The sequence below is a fragment of the Rana temporaria genome, chromosome 2 (assembly GCF_905171775.1).
Source record: "Rana temporaria chromosome 2, aRanTem1.1, whole genome shotgun sequence".
NCBI classification, from domain to species: Eukaryota; Metazoa; Chordata; class Amphibia; order Anura; family Ranidae; genus Rana; species Rana temporaria.
In genome coordinates, this window is record NC_053490.1 from 529,441,604 (window position 1) to 529,466,987 (window position 25,384).

The window sequence follows — 25,384 nt, forward strand, 5'->3', positions numbered from 1 at the left end:
TAGCCGCCATTAGTAGTAAAAAATAAATAAATAAATAAAAATGCAATAAAACTATCCCCTATTTTGTAAACGCTATAAATTTTGCGCAAACGCTTATTTCATTTTTTTTTACCAAAAATAGGTAGAAGAATACGTATCGGCCTAAACTGAGGAAAAAAATATTTATTTTAGATATTTTTGGGGGATATTTATTATAGCAAAAAGTAAAAAATATTGAATTTTTTTCAAAATTGTCGCTCTATTTTTGTTAATAGTGTAAAAAATAAAATCCGCATAGGTGATCAAATACCACCAAAAGAAAGCTCTACTTGTGGGGGAAAAGGGACATAAATTTTGTTTTGGTGCCACGTCCCATGACCGCGCAATTGTCAGTTAAAGTGACGCAGTGCCGAATCGCAAAAATAGCCCGGTCATTGAGCAGCCAATTCTTCCGGGGCTTAAGTGGTTAAGAGAGATGGGGGCGCACCCGCTGCACGACGCCAGAGCCGGTGCGCGTGGTCACCGGCTGCTGCAATGTCTGCCGGCCACCCACGACAGCACCACAGAGAGCCAGAACGGGGATCTGTCGATGTAAACAAATGGACCCCCTTTCTGAAAAAAAGGACGTCAATTTTGTTTGGGAGCAACGTTGCACGACCGCGCAATTGTCAGTTAACCACTTGCCGACCAGCCGCCGTCGTTTTACGGCGGCAGGTCGGCTCTCCTGCGCGAGAGCATGTAATATAACGTCGGCTCTCCTAGCGGCCACTAGGGGCGCGCACGCGCCCCCCGCTTGCTCCTTACTCCCGCTCGCATGCCGGCGGTCGCGATCACCGCCGGGCACCCGCGATCGCTCGTTACAGAGCGGGGACTGGCAGCTGTGTGTGTAAACACACAGCTCCCGGTCCTGTCAGGGAGAGAAATGCTGATCTTCTGTTCATACAATGTATGAACAGAAGATCAGTCATTTCCCCTAGTGAGGCCACCCCCCTACAGTTAGAACACACCCAGGGAACATACTTGACCCCTTCCCCGCCCCCTAGTGTTAACCCCCTTCACTGCCAGTGGCATTTTTATAGTAATCCAATGCATTTTTATAGTACTGATCGCTATAAAAATGCCAATGGTCCCAAAAATGTGTCAAAAGTGTCCGAAGTGTCCGCCATAATGTCGCAGTACCGAAAAAAATCGGTGATCGCCGCCATTACTAGTAAAAAAAAAATATTAAGAAAAATGCCATAAAAATACCCCCTATTTTGTAAATGCTATAACTTTTGCGCAAACCAATCAATAAACGCTTATTGCGATTTATTTTTACGAAAAATATGTAGACGAATACGTATCGGCCTAAACTGAGGGGAAAAAACAATTTTTATATATTTTTGGGGGATATTTATTATAGCAAAAAGTAAAAAATATTTTTTTTTTTCAAAATTGTCGCTCTATTTTTGTTTATAGCGCAAAAACTAAAAACCACAGAGGTGATCAAATACCACCAAAGGAAAGCTCTATTTGTGGGAAAAAAAGGACGCCAATTTTGTTTGGGAGCCACGTCGCACGACCGCGCAATTGTCAGTTAAAGTGATTCAGTGCCGAATCGCAAAAATAGCCCGGTCATTGAGCAGCCAATTCTTCCGGGGCTTAAGTGGTTAAGAGCAATGGGGGCGCACTCACTGCAGGACGCCAGAGCCGGTGCACATGGTCAGCGGCTGCTGCGATGTCTGCCTGCCACCCACGACAGCACCACAGAGAGCCAGAACGGGGATCTGTCAATGTAAACTGATGGATCCGCATTCTGAAAAATAAGGACGTCAATTTTGTTTGGGTGCCACGTCGCACTTGTCAGTTAAAGCGACGCAGTGCCAAATCACCAAAAAATGGCCCGGTCATTGGGCAGCCAATTCTTCCGGGGCTGAAGTGGTTAAAATGGACTGCGTAGCACACACAAAAAACGCACACAGGCGAGAACGTAGGGTGAGTGTTACTCAACTACAGCAGAGGAAAGAAGGTCCCCTGCCTTGCCATACAGGGCTGTGCCGTGTGCCGCAGAGCGGGTTAAATCTCAGGACTGGATGGATATTAATACAAATCTTTTGCCAGAAAAACTTTTCTCTTTGTATTTAATTGCATGAAAAAAAGAATCCTGCGGGTTTTAGCACCTTTATCTTATGAAGAAGTCCAAGAGGGTGTTACATCTCAAGACAATTTTAGTAGAAACAAGCAACACCTTTAAGAGGTGCAAAAAAATGGACATGGGACCCATAAGAGGTCCTGGGGGGGGGAGCCGCTTTATTCAGGATTGGCAGTTGATAGGCGGAATGTAGATTGGATCCGGAGAGAGCTGGCCAGAGAATGTAAGAAAACCAAGAACGGGGATTATCTCATACTCTATAATTAAAAAAGAGAAAAGATATAGTGTAGAGGATGGCGAGGAGGGCGAGGGGAGAGCGGAATAACACAAATATCTTTTATTCGGAGACTGCCAAGCTGAGCTGGAATGTATTGCTTCACTGGAGAAAAGAATTGCTTGACTGAATCGGAGGCAGCGCTGCAAGGTGCCTTCGCATGCAAAGACTATGCAAATATATAAAATGATGTTTTCTGCTGGTTCAGCATCTGCTGTGAGAGGGAGGGAGGGGAGGCAGGGAAAGAGGGATGGAAAGAGAGGGAGAGAAGGAGAGAGAGGGCAATGGAGGGAGAGAGAGAGATGGAGAGAAGGAGAGAGAGAGAAAAAAAGAGGGAGAGAGATGGAGAGAGATGGCAATGGAGGGAGAGAGAGATGGAGAGAAGGAGAGAGAGGGTGATGGAGGAAGAGAGATGGAGAGAGATGGCAATGGAGGGAGAGAGATGGGGGGAAGGAGAGAGGAAGAGCAATGGAGGGAGGGAGAGATGGAGAGAAGGAGGGAGAGAAAAAAAGAGGGAGAGAGATGGAGAGAGATGGCAATGGAGGGAGAGAGAGATGGAGAGAAGGAGAGAGAGGGTGATGGAGGAAGAGAGATGGAGAGAGATGGCAATGGAGGGAGAGAGATGGGGGGAAGGAGAGAGGAAGAGCAATGGAGGGAGGGAGAGATGGAGAGAGAGAGAGAGAAAGAAAGAAAGAGGGAGAGAGATGGAGAGAGAGGGCAATGGAGGGAGAGAGAGATGGAGAGAAGAAGAGAGAGGGCAATGGAGGAAGAGAGATGGAGAGAGATGGAGAGAGATGGAAATGGAGGGAGAGAGATGTGGGGAAGGAGAGAGAAAGAGCAATGGAGGGAGGGAGAGATGGAGAGAAGGAGGGAGAGAGAAAAAGAGGGAGAGAGATAGAGAGAGGGGGCAATGGAGGGAGAGAGATGGGGAGAAGGAGAGAGAGAGCAATGGAGGGAGAGAGACGAAGAGGAGAGAGAGGGCAATGGAGGGAAAGAGAGAGAGAGGGCAATGGAGGGGGGGGGAGAAATGGAGAGAAGGAGAGAGATGGCAATGAAGGGAGAGAGAGATGGAGAGAAGAAGAGAGAGGGCAATGGAGGAAGAGAGATGAAGAGAGATGGCAATGGAGGGAGAGAGATGGGGGGAAGGAGAGAGAAAGAGCAATGGAGGGAGGGAGAGATGGAGAGAAGGAGAGACAGAACAAGAGGGAGAGAGATGGAGAGAGAGGGCAATGGAGGGAGAGAGATGGGGAGAAGGAGAGAGAGAGAGAGCAATGGAGGGAGAGAGATGAAGAGGAGAGAGAGGGCAGTGGAGGGAAGGAGAGAGAGGGCAATGGAGTGGGAGAGAGATGGGGAGAAGGAGAGAGATGGCAATGAAGGGAGAGAGAGAGAGAGAGAGAGATGGAGAGAGATGGAGAGAAGAAGAGAGAGGGCAATGGAGGAAGAGAGATGGAGAGAGATGGCAATGGAGGGAGAGAGATGGGGGGAAGGAGAGAGAAAGAGCAATGGAGGGAGGAAGAGATGTAGAGAAGGAGAGAGACAGAACAAGAGGGAGAGAGATGGAGAGAGAGGGCACTGGAGGGAGAGAGATGGGGAGAAGGAGAGAGAGAGCAATGGAGGGAGAGAGATGAAGAGGAGAGAGAGGGCAATGGAGGGAAGGAGAGAGAGGGCAATGGAGGGGGAGAGAGATGGGGAGAATGAGAGAGAGAGCAATGGAGGAAGAGAGATGTAGAAAAGGAGAGAGATGGCAGTGAAGGGAGAGAGAGAGAGATGGAGAGAAGCAGAGAGAGAGAGAGAGAGAGAGAGAGAGAGAGCAATGGAGGAAGAGAGATGGAGAGAAGGAGAGGGAGGGCAATGGAGGGAGAGAGAAATGGCAAGAAGGAGAGAGAGGGCAATGGAGAAAGCGAGAGATGTAGAGAAAGAGAGAGAGGGCAATGGAGGGAGAGAGAGATCGAGAGAAGGAGAGAGGGCAATGGAGGGGGAGTGAGAGATGGAGAGAAGGAGGGAGAGGGCAATTGAGAGAGAGATAGATGGAAAGAAGGAGAAAGAGGGCAATGGAGGGAAAGAGATATGGAGAGAAGGAGAGAGAGAGGGCAATAAAGGGAGAGAGAGATGGAGAGAAGGAGAGAGAGGGCAATGAAGGGAGAGAGAGATGGAGAGAATGGGAAAGAGGGAAATGGAGGGAGAGAGATGGAGAGAAGAGATAGGACAATGGAGGGAGTGAGATGGAGAGAAGGAGAGAGAGGGCAACAGAGGGAGAGAAGGAGAGAGAGGGCGATGGAGGGAGAGAGATATGGAGAAAAGGAGAGAGTGGGCAATGGAGGGGGGAGAGATGGAGAGAATGAGAGAGAGGGCAATGGAGGGAGCGAGAGAGATGGAGAGAGGAGACAATGGAGGGAGAGAGAGAGAGCAAATAAGGTAGGGAGTGTGAGAGAGAGAAGGAGAGAGAGAGAGAGAGAGAGAGAGATGGAGGTAGAGAGGAAAAGATGGGGAGGAGAGAGAGCAATTGAGGTAGGGAGGGAGAGAGAGGTAGAGAGAAGGAGAGAGAAAGCAATGGAGGTATGAGAGTGATGGAGAGAGCAATGGATGGAGAAAGAAATGGAAAGGATATAGAGAGAGCAATGGAGGTAGATAAGGAGAGAGAGAGAGAGAGAGAGAGAGAATGGAGGTAAGGGGGAGAGAGAGATGGAGAGAAGAAGAGCAAGAGAAATGAAGATAGGGGTTGAGAGAGAGAGAGAGAGAGAGAGGAGAGAGAGAGCAATGGAGTTAAGGAGGTAAAGGGATAGAGAAAAAGCAATGGAAATAATGATGGGGAGAGAGAGAAGGAGAGACAGCAATGGAGGTATAGGGAGAGAGAGAGAGAGGGAGAGATGGAGAGGAGAAAGAGAGCAATCAATATAGGGAGAGAGAGAGAGAGAGAGAGAGAGAGAGAGAGAGAGAGAGAGAGAGAGGGAGAGAGAGAGAGAGAGAGAGAGAGAGAGAGAGAGAGGGAGAGAGAGAGAGAGAGAGAGAAGGAGAGCTAGAAATTGAAGCAGAGAGTGAGTGGAGAGAGTGCAATATAGACAGAGAAAGCAATGGCTATAGAGAGAAAGAAGTGGAGAGAGCAATAGAGGTAGGGAGAGAGAGGAGAGGAGAGGAGAGGTGGAGAGACAAAAGACAAGAGAAATAAGAAGTGGAGAGAGAGAGAGAGAGAGAGAGAGAGAGAGAGGGATAGAGAGAGAGAGAGAGAGAGAGCGAGAGAGAAGGAGAGCTAGAGATTGAAGTAGAGAGTGAGTGGAGAGAGTGCAATATAGACAGAGAAAGCAATGGCTATAGAGAGAAAGAAGTGGAGAGAGCAATAGAGGTAAGGAGAGAGAGGAGAGGAGAGAGGGAGAGACAAAAGACAAGAGGAAAAAGAAGTGGAGAGAGAGAGAGAAGGAGAGGAAGATAGAGGAAGAGAGTGTTGGAGAGAGGGAAGGAGACGGTGTCAGATGAATGGGAGTGATGGGGTGAAGAAGCACAGATTGTTGCCTCTCTCAGTCTATGACACATACAGAGTATTACACGGGATGCGTGTCGGTGAACATGGATCAGATTATTGGTAAATGAGAGCTCAGGAGGACTGGAGGAAAATCTACAAAGCGATTGACCCGCATCCCCTGCTGCTTCTTCATGTTCCTCTTTGATAGGATATTGTGCTCTGCACCCTCCTGTGATGTCACATTGCATTGTCTGCTGGCATTACATCTGACTCTGGTCTCTGCGATAAAATGAAGATCCAGCGGGTCTCACTTCTCCTCACTCTTTACATCCCAGATACTCACAGCCTACATTTCCATGCATCTTACAGCCTTTTGCGTCACTTTAACTGACAATTGGGTGGTCGTGCGACGCTGTACCCAAACAAAATCGGCGTCCTTTTTTCCCCCACAAATAGAGATTTCTTTTGGTGGTATTTGATCACCAAGGCGGTTTTTATATGCGGTTCTATAGACAATAAAAGAACGCCAATTTAAAAAATATATATATATATTTTTTGCTTTTTGCTATAATAAATATCTCCAAAAAAATGTAATTAAAATAAAAAAATGTCTTCATCAGTTTAGATATTCTTCTACATATTTTTGCAACAACAACAAAAAAGCAATAAGCGTATATTGATTGGTTTGCGCAAAAGTTATAGCGTCTGCAAAATAGGGGATAGATTTATGGCATTTTTATTATTATTTTTTTTTTTACTAGTAATGGCGGCGATCTACGATTTTTTGCGGGACTGCGACATTGCAGTGGTCAGATCAGACACTTTTGACACATTCTTGGGACCATTGTCATTTATACAGCGATCAGAGCTATAAAAAATTCACTGATTACTGTATAAATGTCACTGGCAGGGAAGGGGTTAACATTAATGCCGCATACACATGATCAGGCTTTTGCCCGGCCAAATCACATCGGAATCCCAACGGGATATATATATTAAAAAAAAAAAAAATGTCCTCAGTTTAGGCCGATACGTATTCTTCTACATATTTTTGGTAAAAAAAACATAATAAGCGTATATTGATTGGTTTGCGCAAAAGTTATGGCATCTACAAAATAGGGGGTAGTTTTATGGCATTTTTATTAATATATATATATTTTTTTACTAGTAATGGCGGCGATCAGCAAATTTTTTAACGTGACTGCGACATTATGGCGGACACATTGGACACTTTTGATGCCATCAGTGCTATAAAAATGCACTGATTACTGTGTAAATGTGACTGGCAGAGAAGGGGGTTAACCACTAGGGGGCGAGGAAGGGGTTAAGTGTGTCCTAGGGAGTGATTCTAACTGTTAGGGGGCGTGGCTTGCTGTGACACATCACTGATCGCTGTTCCCGATGAGAGGGAACATCTAGTGAATGGATAGGCTGTATTCTCAGTGATGTCACCGGTCTCTAGTGAATGGATAGGCTGCATTCTCAGTGATGTCACCGGTCTCTAGTGAATGGATAGGCTGCATTCTTAGTGATGTGACTGGTCTCTAGTGAATGGATAGGCTGCATTCTCAGTGATGTCACCGGTCTCTAGTGAATGGATAGGCTGCATTCTTAGTGATGTCAGCGGTCTCTAGTGAATGGATAGGCTGCATTCTCAGTGATGTCACTGGTCTCTAGTGAATGGATAGGCTGCATTCTCAGTGATGTGACTGGTCTCTAGTGAATGGATAGGCTGCATTCTTAGTGATGTCATCGGTCTCTAGTGAATGGATAGGCTGCATTCTCAGTGATGTCATCGGTCTCTAGTGAATGGATAGGCTGCATTCTCAGTGATGTCACCGGTCTCTAGTGAATGGATAGGCTGCATTCTCAGTGATGTCACCGGTCTCTAGTGAATGGATAGGCTGCATTCTCTGTGATGTCACCAGTCTCTAGTGAATGGATTGGCTGCATTCTCAGTGATGTCACTGGTCTCTAGTGAATGGATAGGCTGCATTCTCAGTGATGTCACCGGTCTCTAGTGAATGGATAGGCTGCATTCTTAGTGATGTCAGCGGTCTCTAGTGAATGGATAGGCTGCATTCTCAGTGATGTCACTGGTCTCTAGTGAATGGATAGGCTGCATTGTCAGTGATGTCACCGGTCTCTAGTGAATGGATAGGCTGCATTGTCAGTGATGTCAGCGGTCTCTAGTGAATGGATAGGCTGCATTCTCAGTGATGTCACCGGTCTCTAGTGAATGGATAGGCTGCATTCTCAGAGATGTCACCGCTCTCTAGTGAATGGATAGGCTGCATTCTCAGTGATGTCACCGGTCTCTAGTGAATGGATAGGCTGCATTCTTAGTGATGTCAGCGGTCTCTAGTGAATGGATAGGCTGCATTCTCAGTGATGTCACTGGTCTCTAGTGAATGGATAGGCTGCATTGTCAGTGATGTCACCGGTCTCTAGTGAATGGATAGGCTGCATTCTTAGTGATGTCAGCGGTCTCTAGTGAATGGATAGGCTGCATTCTCAGTGATGTCACTGGTCTCTAGTGAATGGATAGGCTGCATTGTCAGTGATGTCACTGGTCTCTAGTGAATGGATAGGCTGCATTCTTAGTGATGTCATCGGTCTCTAGTGAATGGATAGGCTGCATTCTCAGTGATGTCACCGGTTTCTAGTGAATGGATAGGCTGCATTCTCAGTGATGTCACCGGTCTCTAGTGAATGGATAGGCTGCATTCTCTGTGATGTCACCAGTCTCTAGTGAATGGATAGGCTGCATTGTCAGTGATGTCACCGGTCTCTAGTGAATGGATAGGCTGCATTCTTAGTGATGTGACTGGTCTCTAGTGAATGGATAGGCTGCATTCTCAGTGATGTCACCGGTCTCTAGTGAATGGATAGGCTGCATTCTCTGTGATGTCACCGCTCTCTAGTGAATGGATAGGCTGCATTCTTAGTGATGTCAGCGGTCTCTAGTGAATGGATAGGCTGCATTCTCAGTGATGTCACTGGTCTCTAGTGAATGGATAGGCTGCATTCTCAGTGATGTCACCGGTCTCTAGGGAATGGATAGGCTACATTCTCAGTGATGTCACCGGTCTCTAGTGAATGGATAGGCTGCATTCTCAGAGATGTCACCGCTCTCTAGTGAATGGATAGGCTGCATTCTCAGTGATGTCACCGGTCTCTAGTGAATGGATAGGCTGCATTCTTAGTGATGTCAGCGGTCTCTAGTGAATGGATAGGCTGCATTCTCAGTGATGTCACTGGTCTCTAGTGAATGGATAGGCTGCATTGTCAGTGATGTCACCGGTCTCTAGTGAATGGATAGGCTGCATTCTCAGTGATGTCACCGGTCTCTAGTGAATGGATAGGCTACATTCTCAGTGATGTCACCGGTCTCTAGTGAAGGGATAGGCTGCATTCTCAGTGATGTCACCGCTCTCTAGTGAATGGATAGGCTGCATTCTCAGTGATGTCACCGGTCTCTAGTGAATGGATAGGCTACATTCTCAGTGATGTCACCGGTCTCTAGTGAATGAATAGGCTGCATTCTCAGTGATGTCACTGCTCTCTAGTCAATGGATAGGCTGCATTCTCAGTGATGTCACCGGTCTCTAGTGAATGGATAGGCTGCATTCTCAGTGATGTCACCGGTCTCTAGTGAATGGATAGGCTGCATTCTCAGTGATGTCATCTGTCTCTAGTGATTGGATAGGCTACATTCTCAGAGATGTCACCGCTCTCTAGTGAACGGATAGGCTGCATTCTCAGTGATGTCACCGCTCTCTAGTGAATGGATAGGCTGCATTCTCAGTGATGTCACCGCTCTCTAGTGAACGGATAGGCTGTAGTCTCAGAGATGTCACTGGCCACTAGTGAATGGATAGGCTACATTCTCAGTGATGTCACCGCTCTCTAGTGAATGGATAGGCTGCATTCTCAGTGATGTCACCGCTCTCTAGTGAATGGATAGGCTGCATTCTCAGTGATGTCACCGCTCTCTAGTGAATGGATAGGCTGCATTCTCAGTGATGTCACCGCTCTCTAGTGAATGGATAGGCTGTATTTCTAGTGATGTCACCGCTCTCTAGTGAATGGATAGGCTGCATTCTCAGTGATGTCACTGCTCTCTAGTGAATGGATAGGCTGCATTCTCAGTGATGTCACCGCTCTCTAGTGAATGGATAGGCTGCATTCTCAGTGATGTCACCGCTCTCTAGTGAATGGATAGGCTGCATTCTCAATGATGTCACTGATAGTTACTTTTTTCATAGGGATACAGATAATAAATGTCACAGTCTCACTTGAATGGCTCTAACATATTCACAAGCACAGCATTGTAGAGTGGAGGGAGAGAGCATTTCTCTGGATACTGGTGGGTAGGAGAGGATCCGGCTGAGCTGAATTTCATATTCTGAGCGTATGTTAGGCCTATGCAATTACCATCCACTTTTCATAATTCTGGTGAGGAAGAAAATGGAATTCCCTCAAGCACCCCATTATATAACCCACAGATAGCGGCGTCTATTCTCTCCAGCGCGCTGATTGCACACTAACTGCCTGCTGAGGGAGAAAATATCATTTCCATATTAACAATGGGACACGCCAGTCTTTCTTCCAATTCTCCATGGTCCTTTGCTTTGCGTCACCCTCACATCTCCGAATTCGCCACCTCGCCGCTCCCTGCTACCAATGCATGCGCCATTAACTCACCTGATTCACCTATCTATCTATCTATCTATCTATCTATCTATCTATCTATCTATCTATCTATCTATCTATCTATCTATCTATCTCTCTATCTAACTCTCTCTCTCTCTAACTATCTATCTCTCTTTCTAACTCTCTCTATCTATCTCTCCGTCTCTCTCTATATCTCTCTCTATCTCTATCTAACTCTCTCTCTCTCTCTCTCTCTCTAACTATCTCTCTCTCTCTCTCTCTCTCTCTCTCTCTCTCTCTCTCTCTCTCTCTCTCTATCTATCTATCTATCTATCTATCTATCTATCTATCTATCTATCTATCTATCTATCTATCTATCTCTCCATCTCTCTCTATATCTCTCTCTATCTAACTATCTCTCTCTAACTATCTCTCTCTCTATCTAACTCTCTCTATCTAACTCTCTCTATCTAACTCTCTATATCTCCCTCTCTATCTATCTATCTATCTATCTATCTATCTATCTATCTATCTATCTATCTATCTATCTATCTATCTCTCTCTAACTATCTACCTCTCTCTCTAACTCTCTCTAACTAACTCTCTCTAACTATCTATCTATCTCTCAATCTCTCTCTATATCTCTCTCTCTCTCTTTCTCTCTATCTCTCTCTCTCTCTCTCTCTATCTAACTTTCTCTATCTAACTCTCTCTCTATCTATCTCTCTCTCTATCTATCTAACTATCCCTCTCTCTCGATCTCTCTCTATCTCTCTCTCTAACTCTCTATATCTCTCTCTATCTATCTATCTATCTATCTATCTATCTATCTATCTATCTATCTATCTATCTATCTATCTATCTATCTATCTATCTATCTATCTATCTGTCTATCTATATATCTATCTCTTTGGAGAACTATTCACATCAGTCTCTGCTGCCAAAGGAGCTTACAATCTAATTTTCCAGAGTCATACTGACGCATTAGGTTTAGTTTAACTGCAAGTCAACTGACCTACCGAAATGTTCTTGGTAAGAGACTTTGAGGGGACCCATAAGGAAACAGGAGAATTTGCATGCCGATAATGTCCCTTGTGGGGGTCAGTACTTTTCTTCCTGGCAAAACAGTTAGCTAACATGCTAATCATTATCATATCAAGGTAAAGGGATCTATTACAGACAATGTGGCCAATGACTGGCAAGTACACTGGTGAGAACACGCCTACTGCGCTTCAGAGAAACCGGTGTATCTTCTACAATAATCCCCCAAAATAAATAGAAAAATAGTATACTAGCCCGTTACATTATTGCTACTTCTTGAGATAGGCTCTTTTTTCTTCTTTGTATCATCTACAGTAGGTCAGGAATCTCCAAACTGTGGCCCGGGGCACGGATGCAGCCCTTTGCTTGCCTTTATTCGGCCCTTGGGGCGCTATTCCCCCCACTGGCATTACCAATACAATACTATTCCCACTGACATCAATGATGGGACACAATTCCTCCACTGACATCAATGATGGGACACTATTCCTTCCACTGACACCAATGATGGGACACTATTCCTTCCACTGACACCAATGATGGGATAATTTTTCTCCCACTGACACCAAAGATGGGACACTATTCCTCCTACTGACACCAATGATTGGTCACTATTCCTCCCACTGATATCAATGATGGTGCACTATTCCTCCCACTGACACCAATGATGGGGCACTATTCCTCCCACTGACACCAATGATGGGACACTATTCCTCCCACTGACACCAGTGATGGGACACTATTCCTCTCACTGACACCAATGATGGGACACTATTCCTCCCACTGACACCAGTGATGGGACACTATTCCTCTCACTGACACCAATGATGGGACACTATTCTTCCCACTGACACCAGTGATGGGACACTATTCTTTCCACTGACACCAATGATGGGACACTATTCCTCTCACTGACACCAATGATGGGACACTATTCTTCCCACTGATACCAATGATGGGACACTATTCCTCCCACTGACACCAATGATGGGACACTATTCCTCTCACTGACACCAATGATGGGACACTATTCTTCCCACTGACACCAGTGATGGGGCACAATTCTTTCCACTGACACCACTGATGGGACACTATTCCTCCCACTGACACCAATGATGGGACACTATTCCTCCCACTGACACCAATGATAGGGCACTATTCCTCCCACTGACACCAATGATGGGACACTATTCCTCCCACTGACACTAATGATGGGACACTATTCCTCCCACTGACACCAATGATGGGACACTATTCCTCTCACTGATACCAATGATGCACAAAGCAAGGTCCATAAAGACATGAATGAGCAAGTTTCAGGAGTAGGAACTTGAGTCCTGCACATGAGCCAGGCCTTCTCGTCCAACCTCACAAATGCTCTTCTGGAAGAACGGTCAAACATTCCCATAGACACCCTCCTAAACCTTGTGGACGGCCTTCCCAGAAGAGGTGAAGCTGTTTTAGCTGCAAAGAGTGGGGCCAACACAATATTGAACCCTACGGAGTAAGACTGGGATGCCATTAAACTTTATGGGCCAGATTCATGTAGAATTACGGCGGCGTAACGTATCCCGTTTACGTTACACCGCCGCAAGTTTTCAGTGTAAGTGCCTGATTCACAAAGCACTTGCCTGTAAACTTGCGGCGGCGTAGCGTAAAGCTGTCCGGCGCAAGCCCGCCTAATTCAAATGGGGTGTGTACCATTTAAATTAGGCGCGTTCCTGCGCCGGACGTACTGCGCATGCTCCGTTTTGAAATTTCCCGCCGTGCTTTGCGTGAAATGACGTCGCCCTGACGTTATGTTTTGAACGGCGACGTGCGTTACGTCCTTTCGTATTCCCGGACGACTTATGCAAAAAAAAAAAATCTAAAATTCGACGCGGGAACGACGGCCATACTTTAACATGGGCTGTCTAATATTACACCACCTAAATAGCAATCGCAACTTTACGACGGGAAAAGCCGACTAGCGACGACGTAAATGAATGCGACGAACGCGCGTACCTTCGTGGATCGCCGTAAACAGCTAATTAGCATACCCGACACGAAAAACGACGCAAACTCCACCCAGCGGGCGCCGAAGTATTGCATCCTAAGATCCAAAGGCGTACGAAGCCGTACGCCTGTCGGATCTTAGCCAAATGCCGTCGTATCTTGTTTGTGAATACAAAATAAAGATACGACGCGGCAAATTTGAAAGTACGCCGGAGTATCAGCAGATACTCCGGCGTACTTTTTCTGTGAATCTGGCCCTATGTGCGTGTAAAGGCAGGCGTCCCAATACTTTTGGCAATGTAGTGTAGATATATACAGTGTGTGTGTATATATATATATATATATATATATATATTCTTTTCTCCAAGTTCTGTCACTCGTCCTCATGCGCTCTTGTCCCGCTACAGACAGACTGGAGCATCAAGCAAACTCAGCTTAATTAAGGCCCTTGCGCTTGTAATTCAGATTTCTCCCTTTATCTCAGCGTTTCAAAAAAAAAAAAAAGATCGCCATTAATAATTTATTAACGCTCAAACAGGGACGACATTTTACCATATGGGGCTTTCATCATGAATCAAAACATTGCATGTGTCTGGGCATTATGAATTTATATTATATCAGAAAGTGGGGATGCCTGCGCTTTTTTTTTTTTTTCCCGGAGAGCGAATACAAATTTCTGTCGGCGCGGCTCCGTGTCTTGTCTTCATGTCCTATTCATGGGTAGGATGCAAATTCAGGATTTCTGTATGGCTGACATTTTTTTGGAACCTATTCACGTAGCAATTTGTCTGTCGGGAGATAGTTGTACCCTCAGATGCTCTGAGCGGCTGTACTGGAAGATTCAGCGATGATGAGGTTTTGGAAAGAGTCACTTACAGTGTCTGGGCAAAATACAGTGGCCCAGATTCAAGAAGCACTTGCACCCGCGCAACCATAGGTTGCGCGGCGCAAGGGCTTACTTGCTCCGGTGTAACGAGTGCTCCTGATTCAGGAACCTCGTTACACCGACTGCAGCCTAGGATATGACAAACATAAGCCTCCTTATGCCTTCACATCCCAGGCTGCATTCTTGCGTTGGCCGCTAGGGGGCGCGGCCATTGTGATCTGTGTATAGTATGCAAATTGCATACTAACACCGATTCACAAAAGTTGCGCTGGCCCTGCGCACGCAAGGTATGGAGTTTCCGTACGGCCACTTTAGCATAAGGCTGCTCCTGCTAATAGCAGGCGCAGCCAATGCTAAAGTATAGCTGCGCTTCCCGCTCGCGACGTTCAAATTTAACGTCGTTTACGTAAGTGAACCGTGAATGGTGCTGGACGCCATTCACGTTCACTTAGAAGCAAATGACGTCCTTGCGACGTCATTTGCCGCAATGCACGTCGGGAAAGTTTCCCGACGGAGCATGCGCTGTTCGCTCGGTGCGGGAGCGCGCCTAATTTAAATGATTCCCGCCCCCGGCGGGATCATTTACATTAGGCGCCCTTACGCAGGGCTATTTTGCATATCGCCCGCGCAATTTACGGAGCAACTGCTCCGTGAATCGCGGGCAAAGCGCAATATTTGCGTGGGCGCAGAGAAAAATTTTTGCTCTTTGCCCACGCAAATAGTGCGCGATTCTACCTGAATCTGGGCCAGTGCCTTGCAAAAGTATTCACCCCCTTGGATTTTTACCTATTTTGTTACATTACACCCTTTAGTTCAATGTTTTTTTTTTTAACACTTAAGGACCGCCTCCTGCACATTTACGTCGGCAGAATGGCACAGCTGGGCACAAGCACGTACAGGTACGTCCTCTTTAAGTGCCCATCCGTGGGTCGTGGGCGCGCTCCCGCGACCCAGTCCGAAGCTCCGTGACCGCGGGACCCGATCGCCACTGGAGTCCCGCGATCGGTCCCCGGAGCTGAAGAACGGGAGAGCCGTGTGTAAACACAGCTTCCCCGTTCTTCACTGTGGTGCCGTGATCGATCGTGGATCGTGGCGGCAAACCAGCACTAACCCCCCCCCCCCGGTGGGAGGCAGACAGGAAGGCTGCGATTTCCCCACCACGTGCGTAAGATGGACGGGAAGGCAGCAAATCCCCACCCCCATGCAGGAGATGGATGGGAAGGTGGCGATCCCCCCTCCCTGATCTGAGGGAATCGGGAGGTAGTACAGGTGTGAGATCTAATGGAATCGGGGGTAGTACAGGTAAGAGATCTGAGGGAATTGGGAGGTAGAACATTTGTGAGATCTGAGGGAATCAGGAGGTAGTACAGTTGTGAGACCTGAGGGAATCGGGAGGTAGTACAGGTGTGAGACCTGAGGGAATCGGGAGGTAGTACAGGTGTGAGATCTGAGGGAATCGAGGGCAGTACAGGTGTGAGATCTGAGGGAATCGGAGGTAGTACAGGTGTGAGATCTGAGGGAATCGGGAGGTAGTACAGGTGTGAGATCTGAGGGAATCGGTAGGGATTACAGGTGTGAGATCTGAGGGAATCGGGAGGTAGTACAGGTGTGAGATCTGAGGGAATCGGGAGGTAGTACAGTTGTGAGATCTGAGGGAATCAGGAGGTAGTACAGGTGTGAGATCTGAGGGAATCGGGAGGTAGTACAGGTGTGAGATCTGAGGGAATCGGGAGGTAGTACAGGTGTGAGATCTGAGGGAATCGGGAGGTAGTACAGGTGTGAGATCTGAGGGAATCGGTAGGGATTACAGGTGTGAGATCTGAGGGAATCGGGAGGTAGTACAGGTGTGAGATCTGAGGGAATCGGGAGGTAGTACAGGTGTGAGATCTGAGGGAATCGGGAGGTAGTACAGGTGTGAGATCTGAGGGAATCGGGAGGTAGTACAGGTGTGAGATCTAATGGAATCGGGAGGTAGTACAGGTGTGAGATCTGAGGGAATCGGGAGGTAGTACAGGTGTGAGATCTGAGGGAATCGGGAGGTAGTACAGGTGTGAGATCTGAGGGAATCTGGGGGGGAATACAGGTGTGAGATCTGAGGGAATCGGGGGGTAGTACAGGTGTGAGATCTGAGGGAATCGGTAGTACAGGTGTGAGATCTGAGGGAATCGGGAGGTAGTACAGGTGTGAGATCTGAGGGAATCGGGAGGTAGTACAGGTGTGAGATCTGAGGGAATCGGGAGGGATTACAGGTGTGAGATCTGAGGGAATCGGGAGGTAGTACAGGTGTGAGATCTGAGGGAATCGGGAGGTAGTACAGGTGTGAGATCTGAGGGAATCGGGAGGTAGTACAGGTGTGAGATCTGAGGGAATCGGGAGGTAGTACAGGTGTGAGATCTGAGGGAATCGGGAGGTAGTACAGGTGTGAGATCTGAGGGAATCGGGAGGTAGTACAGGTGTGAGATCTGAGGGAATCGGGAGGTAGTACAGGTGTGAGATCTGAGGGAATCGGGAGGTAGTACAGGTGTGAGATCTGAGGGAATCGGGAGGTAGTACAGGTGTGAGATCTGAGGGAATCGGGAGGTAGTACAGGTGTGAGATCTGAGGGAATCGGGAGGTAGTACAGGTGTGAGATCTGAGGGAATCGGTAGTACAGGTGTGAGATCTGAGGGAATCGGGAGGTAGTACAGGTGTGAGATCTGAGGTAATCGGGGGGTAGTGCAGGTGTGAGATCTGAGGGAATCGGGGGGTAGTACAGGTGTGAGATCTGAGGGAATCAGGAGGTAGTACAGGTGTGAGATCTGAGGGAATCGGGAGGTAGTACAGGTGTGAGATCTGAGGGAATCAGGAGGTAGTACAGGTGTGAGATCTGAGGGAATCGGGAGGTAGTACAGGTGTCAGATCTGAGGGAATCGGGAGGTAGTACAGGTGTGAGATCTGAGGGAATCGGGAGGTAGTACAGGTGTGAGATCTGAGGGAATCGGGAGGTAGTACAGGTGTGAGATCTGAGGGAATCGGGAGGTAGTACAGGTGTGAGATCTGAGGGAATCGGGAGGTAGTACAGGTGTGAGATCTGAGGCAATCGGGAGGTAGTACAGGTGTGAGATCTGAGGGAATCGGGAGGTAGTACAGGTGTTAGATCTGGGGAATCGGGAGGTAGTACAGGTGTGAGATCTGAGGGAATCGGGAGGTAGTACAGGTGTGAGATCTGAGGGAATCGGGAGGTAGTACAGGTGTGAGATCTGAGAGAATCGGGAGGTAGTACAGGTGTGAGATCTGTGGGAATCGGGAGGTAGTACAGGTGTGAGATCTGAGAGAATCGGAAGGTAGTACAGGTGTGAGATCTGAGGGAATCGGGAGGTAGTACAGTTGTGAGATCTGAGGGAATCGGGAAGTAGTACAGGTGTGAGATCTGAGGGAATCGGGAGGTAGTACAGTTGTGAGATCTGAGGGAATCGGGAGGTAGTACAGGTGTGAGGTCTGAGGGAATCGGGAGGTAGTACAGGTGTGAGATCTGAGGGAATCGGGAGGTAGTACAGGTGTGAGATCTGAGGGAATCGGGAGGTAGTACAGGTGTGAGATCTGAGGGAGTCGGGAGGGATTACAGGTGTGAGATCTGAGGGAATCGGGAGGTAGTACAGGTGTCAGATCTGAGGGAATCGGGAGGTAGTACAGGTGTGAGATCTGAGGGAATCGGGAGGTAGTACAGGTGTGAGATCTGAGGGAATCGGGAGGTAGTACAGGTGTGAGATCTGAGGGAATCGGGAGGTAGTACAGGTGTGAGATCTGAGGGAATCGGGGGGTAGTACAGGTGTTAGATCTGAGAGAATCGGGAGGTAGTACAGGTGTGAGATCTGTGGGAATCGGGAGGTAGTACAGGTGTGAGATCTGAGAGAATCGGAAGGTAGTACAGGTGTGAGATCTGAGGGAATCGGGAGGTAGTACAGTTGTGAGATCTGAGGGAATCGGGAGGTAGTACAGGTGTGAGATCTGAGGGAATCGGGAGGTAGTACAGATGTGAGATCTGAGGGAATCGGGAGGTAGTACAGGTGTGAGATCTGAGGGAATCGGGAGGTAGTACAGGTGTGAGATCTGAGGGAATCGGGAGGTAGTACAGGTGTGAGATCTGAGGGAATCGGGAGGTAGTACAGGTGTGAGATCTGAGGGAATCGGGAGGTAGTACAGGTGTGAGATCTGAGGGAATCGGGAGGTAGTACAGGTGTGAGATCTGAGGGAATCGGGAGGTAGTACAGGTGTGAGATCTGAGGGAATCGGGAGGTAGTACAGATGTGAGATCTGAGGGAATCGGGAGGTAGTACAGGTGTGAGATCTGAGGGAATCGGGAGGTAGTACAGGTGTGAGATCTGAGGGAATCGGGAGGTAGTACAGGTGTGAGATCTGAGGGAATCGGTAGTACAGGTGTGAGATCTGAGGGAATCGGGAGGTAGTACAGGTGTGAGATCTGAGGTAATCGGGGGGTAGTGCAGGTGTGAGATCTGAGGGAATCGGGGGGTAGTACAGGTGTGAGATCTGAGGGAATCAGGAGGTAGTACAGGTGTGAGATCTGAGGGAATCGGGAGGTAGTACAGGTGTGAGATCTGAGGGAATCAGGAGGTAGTACAGGTGTGAGATCTGAGGGAATCGGGAGGTAGTACAGGTGTCAGATCTGAGGGAATCGGGAGGTAGTACAGGTGTGAGATCTGAGGGAATCGGGAGGTAGTACAGGTGTGAGATCTGAGGGAATCGGGAGGTAGTACAGGTGTGAGATCTGAGGGAATCGGGAGGTAGTACAGGTGTGAGATCTGAGGGAATCGGGAGGTAGTACAGGTGTGAGATCTGAGGCAATCGGGAGGTAGTACAGGTGTGAGATCTGAGAGAATCGGGAGGTAGTACAGGTGTGAGATCTGTGGGAATCGGGAGGTAGTACAGGTGTGAGATCTGAGAGAATCGGAAGGTAGTACAGGTGTGAGATCTGAGGGAATCGGGAGGTAGTACAGTTGTGAGATCTGAGGGAATCGGGAAGTAGTACAGGTGTGAGATCTGAGGGAATCGGGAGGTAGTACAGTTGTGAGATCTGAGGGAATCGGGAGGTAGTACAGGTGTGAGGTCTGAGGGAATCGGGAGGTAGTACAGGTGTGAGATCTGAGGGAATCGGGAGGTAGTACAGGTGTGAGATCTGAGGGAATCGGGAGGTAGTACAGGTGTGAGATCTGAGGGAGTCGGGAGGGATTACAGGTGTGAGATCTGAGGGAATCGGGAGGTAGTACAGGTGTCAGATCTGAGGGAATCGGGAGGTAGTACAGGTGTGAGATCTGAGGGAATCGGGAGGTAGTACAGGTGTGAGATCTGAGGGAATCGGGAGGTAGTACAGGTGTGAGATCTGAGGGAATCGGGAGGTAGTACAGGTGTGAGATCTGAGGGAATCGGGGGGTAGTACAGGTGTTAGATCTGAGAGAATCGGGAGGTAGTACAGGTGTGAGATCTGTGGGAATCGGGAGGTAGTACAGGTGTGAGATCTGAGAGAATCGGAAGGTAGTACAGGTGTGAGATCTGAGGGAATCGGGAGGTAGTACAGTTGTGAGATCTGAGGGAATCGGGAGGTAGTACAGGTGTGAGATCTGAGGGAATCGGGAGGTAGTACAGATGTGAGATCTGAGGGAATCGGGAGGTAGTACAGGTGTGAGATCTGAGGGAATCGGGAGGTAGTACAGGTGTGAGATCTGAGGGAATCGGGAGGTAGTACAGGTGTGAGGTCTGAGGGAATCGGGAGGTAGTACAGGTGTGAGATCTGAGGGAATCGGGAGGTAGTACAGGTGTGAGATCTGAGGGAATCGGGAGGTAGTACAGGTGTGAGATCTGAGGGAATCGGGAGGGATTACAGGTGTGAGATCTGAGGGAATCGGGAAGTAGTACAGGTGTGAGATCTGAGGGAATCGGGAGGTAGTACAGTTGTGAGATCTGAGGGAATCGGGAGGTAGTACAGGTGTGAGGTCTGAGGGAATCGGGAGGTAGTACAGGTGTGAGATCTGAGGGAATCGGGAGGTAGTACAGGTGTGAGATCTGAGGGAATCGGGAGGTAGTACAGGTGTGAGATCTGAGGGAGTCGGGAGGGATTACAGGTGTGAGATCTGAGGGAATCGGGAGGTAGTACAGGTGTCAGATCTGAGGGAATCGGGAGGTAGTACAGGTGTGAGATCTGAGGGAATCGGGAGGTAGTACAGGTGTGAGATCTGAGGGAATCGGGAGGTAGTACAGGTGTGAGATCTGAGGGAATCGGGAGGTAGTACAGGTGTGAGATCTGAGGGAATCGGGGGGTAGTACAGGTGTTAGATCTGGGGAATCGGGAGGTAGTACAGGTGTGAGATCTGAGGGAATAGGGAGGGATTACAGGTGTGAGATCTGAGGGAATCGGGAGGTAGTACAGGTGTGAGATCTGAGGGAATCGGGAGGTAGTACAGGTGTGAGATCTGAGGGAGTCGGGAGGGATTACAGGTGTGAGATCTGAGGGAATCGGGAAGTAGTACAGGTGTGAGATCTGAGGGAATCGGGAGGTAGTACAGGTGTGAGATCTGAGGGAATCGGGAGGTAGTACAGGTGTGAGATCTGAGGGAATCGGGAGGTAGTACAGGTGTGAGATCTGAGGGAATCGGGGGGTAGTACAGGTGTGAGATCTGAGGGAATCGGGAGGTAGTACAGGTGTGAGATCTGAGGGAATAGGGAGGGATTACAGGTGTGAGATCTGAGGGAATCGGGAGGTAGTACAGGTGTGAGATCTGAGGGAATCGGGAGGTAGTACAGGTGTGAGATCTGAGGGAATCGGGAGGTAGTACAGATGTGAGATCGGAGGGAATCGGGGGGAAGTACAGGTGTGAGATCTGAGGGAATCGGGAGGTAGTACAGGTGTGACATCTGAGGGAATCGGGAGGTAGTACAGGTGTGAAATCTGAGGGAATCGGGAGGTAGTACAGGTGTGAGATCTGAGGGAATCGGGAGGTAGTACAGGTGTGAGATCTGAGGGAATCGGGAGGTAGTACAGGTGTGAGATCTGAGGGAATCGGGAGGTAGTACAGATGTGAGATCGGAGGGAATCGGGGGGAAGTACAGGTGTGAGGTCTGAGGGAATCGGGAGGTAGTACAGGTGTGACATCTGAGGGAATCGGGAGGTAGTACAGGTGTGAAATCTGAGGGAATCGGGAGGTAGTACAGGTGTGAGATCTGAGGGAATCGGGAGGTAGTACAGGTGTGAGATCTGAGGGAATCGGGAGGTAGTACAGGTGTGAGATCTGAGGGAATCGGGAGGTAGTACAGGTGTGAGATCTGAGGGAATCGGGAGGTAGTACAGATGTGAGATCGGAGGGAATCGGGGGGAAGTACAGGTGTGAGATCTGAGGGAATCGGGAGGTAGTACAGGTGTGACATCTGAGGGAATCGGGAGGTAGTACAGGTGTGACATCTGAGGGAATCGGGAGGTAGTACAGGTGTGAAATCTGAGGGAATCGGGAGGTAGTACAGGTGTGAGATCTGAGGGAATCGGGAGGTAGTACAGGTGTGAGATCTGAGGGAATCGGGAGGTAGTACAGGTGTGAGGTCTGAGGGAATCGGGAGGTAGTACAGGTGTGAGATCTGAGGGAATCGGGAGGTAGTACAGGTGTGAGGTCTGAGGGAATCGGGAGGTAGTACAGGTGTGTTCTTGCCCTTGTGTTCCCGAGAAGCGGTCGCACGTGAGGAGCGTGACTGGATAGGGCAATTTATAATTACGATCTATTTGCATACAACATTTGCTTTTAATAATTATTCTGCACCCTAACTGAGGTGTCAAATTCTTACTGTCCTTAATTTCATGTCGGAGAGCTTTCAGCACGTTTGGCAAAAATATCTTAAAAAGCCTGGAGCGGAGGAGAGGTCAAGGTTTGGAATTGGGCTGGAGAGAATTCCGCCTGATTGGCAGGTTTGGGTGGAGAGGACAGAGAGGCATGTGGACTCGGCACGGCAATTCTCTGACCCCATCGCGTAGAAAGCACACAACGTAGACGGCGCCTTTTCACCCTCAAATATTTCATTTGCAGAGGTTTTTCTCATATTCAGAAAAGACCATTTACTTAGCAATTTTTTGTAAAAGTTGGAAAGATTTGTAAAAGTTTTAATGCGTCCACTCAAATCTGATGGTAGAAATCTGAGTTCCTTCTCAATGCTTAGCTTGGATAACCCTAACCCTTGGCCTTTTCATCTTATCCCAAGGTCACAAGAGTTTCCTACTGGGCTCACTGGTCTCCCGGAAGGATGTAGTCTCCCATGATATATGACTCCTGCCCCCCCCCCCCACTAACATAAAAATGATGCTAGGTCCACTTTAAGGTAAATTGAGTACATTCTTAAAACTTTAGCACAGTCACGGTTTTTGCTGGATAGCAGTAGTCACTCGATGATCGCTTTCATTTGCTGTTTAATAAATCACACTCTGCCTCTTGTACAGTTTTCTTGCTAAAAGATTTTCTTTCTTTCTTTTTTTCATATCAGTTTTTGAGGAAGTGATGCTAATGATTGCATTAATTTCATATATGAAAGAAGGAAAAAAAACTGTTACTGTCAAAAGACTTCTGATGAAATGCCCCTCGATCAGAGACGGCGCATTAATAATTGAGCCGGATTGTACATTTTACAAACATTTTTTTTCCCGAGCCGTTGCTATTTATTTACACATCATAAGAGCGCCGTGTTCATTTCTTCCTAAGAATCAAATAGAGATCTGTCAGGATAAAAATGGAAATGTTTCATCTTTGGTTCCTCCAGGTGTAACAGTCCATTTTTCACGTCGACTCGGATGCGATTTTTCCTCGCCGTCTCCACCCTTTGATCAATAGGAGAATCTGTCATCGATGGCAGTTAGGCTATAGAGACATCAACAAAAGAAACAAGAGTCCTAAAGCACTCACCGGTGCTTTGATCACGTAGGAAAAAGCAACAGGTTCTCTTTAATATAGAGTTCCTCAGCAGGACATGCTGACCTTGGACACTTGGACGTCAGGAGGGAAGACCATACCCTGGACTTCTGGGAATGGAGCAGCATGTCACTCTTAAGGCCCGTATCCCACACAATCGGATATTCCGACAACAATTGTGTGAGGGACAGGTTTTGTTGGATAATCTGACCGTCTGTATGCTCCATCGGACAATTGTTGTCTGAATTTCCGACAACAAATATTGGATGGCCATGCTCTCCAATTGTCCGACAACAAATGTGTTCCTGTCGGATTATCTTATCGTGTGTACACAAGTCCGTCGAACTAAACTCCAAAGTACAAACACGCATGCTCCGAACCAGTGCTAACCATGAGTCAACGTTAGCAGAAGTTGCCCAAAGGGTGGCGCTAAAGAGCAGAAAAACCACGTAGTTTTGTGAATGTTGGCTGAAAAAGTTCTGCCGTCTGTATGCAGAACAAGTTCACGGCCAACGCCCTTCGGACAAAAATCCATGGATTTGTCCAATAGAAATCCGATCGTGTGTACAAGGCTTTAGTGACAGGAGTGGTGATTTGGCCCATTGGTGTCTCATAAGAGCATTCCTTAGCCCTATGTAAGCTCCCGCTGGGCCAACTGGACTTCCTCTTCTCAATCCTAACCCAAACTAAAGATACACAAACTATGTATGTGTAGGTTCTCATTTATCCAGGTCATGGCATAGCTTAGTTACAATACACTGGGCTTGTTCTGTAATTTTGAAGATATTTGATAGCTTCTCCAAGCCACTTCTTCAGTTTCAACTGAAGAAGGGGCTCAAAGAAGATACAAAACATCTTCAAATTGGAATCCAAAGAAGTTGCCCTGAAACTCTACGAAGCATCTTTAATTTGTAACTGTAAAAGTAGCTCAGAGAATCTATAAACGTCTTCAAGTTGGAACTGAATAAGTTGCTCTGGCAAGCTAAGAAACATCTTCAAGTTGGAACTGAAGAAGTAGCTCAGAAAACTATGAAACGTCTTCAAACTTGAATTTAAGAATTGGCTCAGAGAAGCTATGAAACATGTTCAAGTTGGAACACTGAAGAAGTGGCTTTGAGAAGCTATGGAACTTCTTCAAGTTGGAACACTGAATAAGTGGCTCTGAGAATCTATAAAACATCTTAAATTTGGAACTGAAGAAGTGGCTCAGAGAAGCTACGAAACTTCTTCAAGTTGGAACTGAAGAAGTTGCTCTGAGAAGCTACGAAACTTCTTCAAGTTAGAACACCAAAGAAGTGGCTCTGAGAAGCTATGAAACTTGTTTCTCTGAAACACTACGAAGCATCTTTAATTTGTAACTGTAGAAGTGGCTCAGAGAATCTATGAAGGTCTTCAAGTTGGAACTGAAGAAGTTGCTCTGACAAGCTATGAAACATCTTCAAGTTGGAACTGAAAAAGTAGCTCAGAAAAACTATGAAACGTCTTCAAACTTGAATTTAAGAATTGGCTCAGAGAAGCTATGAAACATCTTCAAGTTGAAACACCAAAGAAGTGGCTTTGAGAAACTATGGAACTTCTTCAAGTTGGAACACTGAAGAAGTGGCTCTTAGAATCTACAAAACATCTTAAATTTGGAACTGAATAAGTGGTTCAGAGAAGCTACGGAACTTCTTCAAGTTGGAACTGAAGAAGTTGCTCTGAGAAGCTACGAAACTTCTTCAAGTTAGAACACAAGAAGTGGTTCTGAGAAGATATGAAACGTGTTGCTCTGAAACTCGAAGCATCTTTAATTTGTAACTGTAGAAGTGGCTCAGATAATCTATGAAGGTCTTCAAGTTGGAACTGAAGAAGTTGCTCTGACAAGCTATGAAACATCTTCAAGTTGGAACTGAAGAAGTAGCTCATAAAAACTACAAAACTTCTTCAGGCTGGAATTTAAAAATTGGCTCAGAGAAGCTATGAAATATCTTTAAGTTGAAACACTGAAGAAGTGGCTTTGGAAAGCTATGAAAATTCTTCAAGTTGTAAC

At 47.3% G+C, this 25,384-nt stretch overlaps 1 protein-coding gene and 1 long non-coding RNA gene across 5 annotated transcripts in view; both read left to right on the forward strand.

Moving 5' to 3' along the window:
- Positions 1-25,384, forward strand: part of LOC120928041 (limbic system associated membrane protein) — an 840,365-nt gene that overhangs the window by 689,429 nt on the left and 125,552 nt on the right. The gene's annotated exons all lie outside the window — the stretch shown is intronic.
- Positions 15,663-18,498, forward strand: LOC120928042. The gene is made up of 3 exons (XR_005747162.1): positions 15,663-15,688; positions 16,567-16,702; positions 17,073-18,498. It is a non-coding gene; the product is annotated as an uncharacterized LOC120928042 (long non-coding RNA).